The following is a 6,000-nucleotide window of genomic DNA, read 5'->3' as shown; positions in this document are numbered from 1 at the left end:
AAAGGGAAGGGAAGGGGAAGGGGAAGGAAAGGAAAGAAAAACTCTTACAGTCACATCCCATCAATCCTTTAGTGCTGCCTTCAGAATGAGAAGCCTGCCTTTGTAGCTCCTGCAGCATTTAACATGCAGCCTTGTGCATGGTGGGGACTCTGTAATATTTGGGGACTGCTTCTTTCCTAACAAGGAATAGGTTTTTTTTCTGAACAAACCCATCAGGAGCTCACGCAATGCTGTCCTAGTATGAAAAACCAAACTTTCTAGACTAACCTACAAAAAGGATGATGCTGTCTGGTTTCTCTCCATTCCACTCTGAAAATTGAAGGCAAGATAAGGGCGCCTGGGTGGTTCAGTCGGTGGTTAAGCATCTGACTCTCGATTTCGGCTCAGGTCGTGACCTCACAGCTGTGAGGCCGAGCCCCACATCAGGCTCTGCACTGAGCGTGGAGCCTGCCTGGGATTCTCTCTCCCTCTCCCTCTCCCCCTTCCCTGCTTGCACTCTCTCTCTCAAAAATAAAAATAAATAAATAAAGACAATGTGGCCATCAACAGTTAAAGCTGATTTGAATATTAAAGCTAACTCTGAGAAGAAGAAAAAAAGCTCTAGTGTATCTTTCGCCTGGAGGTAGGGCAAGTTGCTCCTCTACAAAGGCAGAATTTACTTCTTTCAACATCACTTCCACAACGTATGGCATTTCTGAAACCGGGGAAGTCTTTTCAAAGCAATCTAAAAGCAGTGCTCCCACCTACCCTACTGAGGCAAAGGAGACGATTAATCAATTTGTAGCAAGGAAACAACCAAGCCCGTAAATGCTTAAAAGTCTCTTAGCTTTATTTTGTCGATAACTTCCTGGAAACATCATGACCTGAGAATTACCCTTTCAATTCTCTGGTCTTCCCTCCGATCCTGTGTCGACCCCTCCTCCAGCTCCCTGGCACACAGTACCAAGGCACTGGCCCCTTACACTAAAAGCTGGGCAAAGCCTAGGAAAGAGCTGTTTTAAGAAGGTACGCACAAGCTTGAGAATTGTTGGTTTGGGGTTTTTAAGGGTTTTTTTTTTTTTTTAAATCAAATCTTGCTGGAAAAAGAATTCACTTACATTGAGACTCTATTGAGGGTGCTTTAAATTTCATCCCTGGAACAATGGTGAGAGATTTGCATTTTATCGCTATTATATGAATAAGGAGGCAAAGGCTCAGAGACATTTAGTAATCTATCCTGTATTACTCAGTAAACAATAGAGTTTTAGATGAACTGCGCCTAAACCTTGATCACCATCGTCACCACCAATACCCTTGAAATCGTCTGTAGTTGGGATACTGGCCCACATTTAGTTATAAAAATACATATTCTCGGGGATGCCTGGGTGGCTCAATTGGTTAAGCTTCTGGCTCTGGACTTCGGCTCAGGTCATGATGTCACAGTTCTAGTGAGTCTGAGCCCTGCCTTCATTAGGCTCTGTGCTTATGTAAACACGGAGCCTGCTTCGGATTCTCTCTCTCTCTCCTATCTCTGTCCCTCCCCTGCTTCCACTCTCCCTCTCTCTCAAAATAAATGAAATAAACATTAAAAACATTACACATATACATACATACATATACATATATATATACACACACACACACACACACATATATATATACACATTATATATACATATAATGTAAATATTCTGTTGAGGATATATTCTCTATGACAAGTTCCAAAGTCCTCTGAAGTGCAGGTTAAACTGATAATGATTCTGATCGTGGAAAATTGCATTTGGGGAAAAGAATGAAGAACACACAAAGCATCTTTAAAAGAAGATATAGGGGCGCCTGGGTGGCGCAGTCGGTTAAGCGTCCGACTTCAGCCAGGTCACGATCTCGCGGTCCGTGAGTTCGAGCCCCGTGTCGGGCTCTGGGCTGATGGCTCAGAGCCTGGAGCCTGTTTCCGATTCTGTGTCTCCCTCTCTCTCTGCCCCTCCCCCGTTCATGCTCTGTCTCTCTCTGTCCCAAAAATAAATAAACGTTGAAAAAATAAATAAATAAAAGATATAAACAACATTAAAAAAAAAACATATGAAATCTGAATAAAAACAGTGAGGTGCCTTTCTACGCAGACGGGCAAGGTTACAGAGGGTTAACTAGGTTTGGAAAAATGGGTATTCTCACCCCCTACTGTGTAAGGCGGAAACTTCCAGCCACTTGGGAGAGCAGCTGGTCAGCATCTATTAAGAATTTCAGCGTGCACATCCCAGAAGCTAGGGATTCCACACGTACACACTTACTCTGGAAAAGCATCCTCGCCTAAGAACAAAGAGGCGTGGTGCACAATGATGTTCACTGTAGCACCGTGTGCAGTTTCGAGAACAGTTAAGGGCTGGTTCATCTGCCACAGGGATGGATCACAAACCACGCCGCTTCTCCAGCTTAAAACCAGATGTTCTGCTCCGTCCCACCAGGAGCAGCAGGCCCTGCCCCAGCTCCCAACGCCACCCCCCCCGCCCCCCCCCCACCCCCCCACCCCCAGGCCCGGTCTGGCACCAGTGGTGCTGGCTCCCAGCTAAAAGGCTGCTCTCCACTAGGTGCCGGTCTGCCTGGAACCTTCTTCCCGACTCCCCCTCCCCGTGCACCAAGCCTTTTAACTCCATCCTCAACTTCCACCCATCTCTCCTCAGGGAGGCTTTCCAGGACCACCCAGTCCTGTTATGGGCCTTACTTTGCTCTTCTTTTCTAATTTATTTACGTCCCTCCACCAAAATGTAAACACTGTAAGAATGAGGCCCTTATCTTTCACGTGCAGTTTCGCCCAGCGCTCAAGCCTGGGCAAAGTGGAAGCTGTCAACAAATGATGTTTTGTGTTTTTTTTTTTTTAACGTATATTTATTTTTGAGACAGAGAGAGACGGGGGAGGGTCAGAGAGAGAGGGCGACACAGAATCCGAAGCAGGCTCCAGGCTCTCAGCTGTCAGCACAGAGCCTGAGACGGGGCTCAAACTCACAGACCCACGAGATCATGACCTGAGCCAGAGTCGCACGCTTAACCGACTGAGCCACCCAGGCGCCCCATCAATAAACGATGTTTTAAAGGAATGTATTCTATGCTATCCTAAGAATTTCTTTTTTTTTCTTTTTTTTTTTTTTTAATTTTTTTTTTTCAACGTTTATTTATTTTTGGGACAGAGAGAGACAGAGCATGAACGGGGGAGGGGCAGAGAGAGAGGGAGACACAGAATTGGAAACAGGCTCCAGGCTCCGAGCCATCAGCCCAGAGCCTGACGCGGGGCTCGAACTCCCGGACCGCGAGATCGTGACCTGGCTGAAGTCGGACGCTTAACCGACTGCGCCACCCAGGCGCCCCTATCCTAAGAATTTCTACGCAGCAATTAAAGAACAAGACGTATTCATATGCACTGTCAAGGAAGAAGGTCTAAGGCTAATAGTTGAGTTTTTTAAAAAGCCAAGTGCATTAAAATCTAAAAAGAACGATGTTTTAAAGTATACACATTAAGGGGCGCCTGGGTGGCTCAGTCAGTTAGGCATCCGACTTTGGCTCAGCTCATGATCTCATGGATTTGTGAGTTCGAGCCCCACATTGGGCTCTGTGCTGACAGCTCAGAGCCTGGGGCCTGCTTCAGATTCTGTGTCTCCCTCTCTCTCTGTGCCACCCCCGCTTGCACTCTCTTTATCAAAAATAAACATTTTTTTAAGTTAAAAAAATAAACATTTTTTATGTTAAAAAATAAAATTAAGTAAAATAAAACACACATTATGAAAATAAATGTCTTCCTTGAGGATATTTATGGCAAGCTCCTACCTCTCCAGAAGCAGCAGCTTATACTACGGCTCTAGTCACTTTGGGCCACGACGTAAGCGTGTGTGTGTGTGTGTGTGTGTAAGTGAAAAGCAACACGTACAAGGACAGACACGATGCTGACAACACTGCCCACCCCCGAGGAGGGTCAGCGACTGAAGGACACAGGTCAGGGGAGACTGATTCATCTGTGACATCCGATATTTGTGGGACACAAATGTATCTGGTCAGTACTTACGTGATAAAAAAGGATTACATACTAATACATCTTAAAGAAAAAAATGTTTAGGACTTTGATAAATGCAGATTTTTAAGAGTACAGATTAACAGTACTCCAAACATTTCCCCCACAGCAGGGCAATTCATTGTAAGCTCTCTCTCATGGCTGTAAACAGAGGAATCTAGGTGCTTACTATTGGCCAAGGAACATTATGAACTATTACTGTGGCAACACTGACCATAAAACAAATCAAATTTACCTCGTTAGGAAAAAGAAAGCCTGTATCCAGGCTCCACTTGGTGCGCTGCAAACCTATGCAACCCTCACAACAACCCTGAATGACTGAAATGACGCCGCCCACTTTATAAACCAGGAAACCGACCTTGGAGAGAGTGCTCCGCCCGAGACTGCGAGGCCAAGAAGCAACACAACTGGAATGAAAGCCCAGATGGGACCCAAAAATCAGCTGCGTTTCTACTGGGCAATCTGCCATCTGCCGCCACAGAGTAAGCGTACTGTCTGAACCGTGAATTTAAGAGACTGGATTCAGGGGGTGCCTGGGTGGCTCCGTCGGTTAAGCGTCCGACTTCGGCTCAGGTCATGATCTCACGGTCTGTGGGTTCGAGCCCCGCGTCAGGCTCTGTGCGGACAGCTCGGAGCCTGGAGCCTGCTTCGGATTCTGTATCTCCCTCTCTCTCTGCTCCTCCCCTGCTCTCACTCTGTCTCTGTCTCTCTCAAAAATAAACATTAAAAAAAAATTAAAAAAGAGATTGGATTCAGGGGACAGATGGAGGAATATAGAAGGTTATATAAAAAAGGCACAGAATGCAGGGGAACAGAGACAGATGACTGGGCCCGTTAGCCTGCCTCCAACCGACGGAGCCATTCAAGACACAGGGATGGACATTCTTTCAGTGAAAATTCTGAGGAAAAAACATTTCTAGAACAACATTTCTATAGCCTTCTGATATTTAATCATTAGTTTGAGAAAGCTCTTTAAAATTCCATCTAATGCTTTTCTCTTACAGTCTGAATACAGTTATGCTGACGTGGCCGTTAACAGAAATAGCAGATAAGTAAGCCCCTGTGTACTTACACACCAACCCCTGATAGAAAGATGGTTAAATTGTCGTAAGTTATCTGTAGCTCCCTCTGAAGTTCTGTACGTCGTCACTTTTTTAGCTTATACTGAAAATTAAAGAAGTTCAAAAAAACCAAGATGGATTTAATACCAATAGGAAAATCTACTTAACATCAAAAGCTCTTAAACTGGAATCGTATAAACATGTTACAAAGGGCTGAAGTTCCAGGACTCCACCAGTAAAGCTTAGAACAAGAGGTGGTTCCAGTTGTTTGACTCTGATTTCTTCCACTCATAAATCTACGAGACTTTTATTTCATTTAATAAAAATGGTGACATTATTTGTTTTTTAAAAAAATATCTTGGGGCGCCTGGGTGGCTCAGTCGGTTAAGCGTCCAACTTCGGCTCAGGTCATGATGTTACAGTTCGTGAGTTCGAGCCCCACATGGGGCTCTGTGCTGACAGCTCAGAGCCTGGAGCCTGCTTCGGATTCTGGGTCTCCCTCTCTCTCTGCCCCTCCCCTGCTTGTGCTCGGTCTCTCTCTCTCAAAAATAAATAAACATTAAAAAAAATTTTTTGTAATTTGTTAATAACAATAAAATATCTATGCAATCAGCTGCCATTCTTAGTTCTAAGCTGACGCTAACTTTTATCATTATGATTATAAACAATTTCCATGGGTGAAAAATCCAGAGTATGTAAATTCCAAAGCCAATTCTGACAGGTATTTCTGTGAAACACCTATTTAAAAAACAAAAACAAAAACAGGGACCTGGGTGGCTGAGTTGGTTAAGCATCTGGCTCTTGGTTTCAGGTCATCATCTCACAGCTTGTGAGTTTGAGCCCCGTGCTGTCAGTGCAGAGCCTCCTTGGCATTCTCTCTCTCCCTCTCTGCCCCTCCCCTGC

This window comes from Lynx rufus, unplaced genomic scaffold, assembly GCF_022079265.1.
Source record: "Lynx rufus isolate CCGP_SWC_20201006 ecotype Redwood Valley unplaced genomic scaffold, mLynRuf1.p SCAF_10, whole genome shotgun sequence".
Classification (NCBI taxonomy): Eukaryota; Metazoa; Chordata; class Mammalia; order Carnivora; family Felidae; genus Lynx; species Lynx rufus.
The sequence above is the reverse complement of the archived record's forward strand: the minus strand, read 5'-3'. Positions refer to the sequence as shown.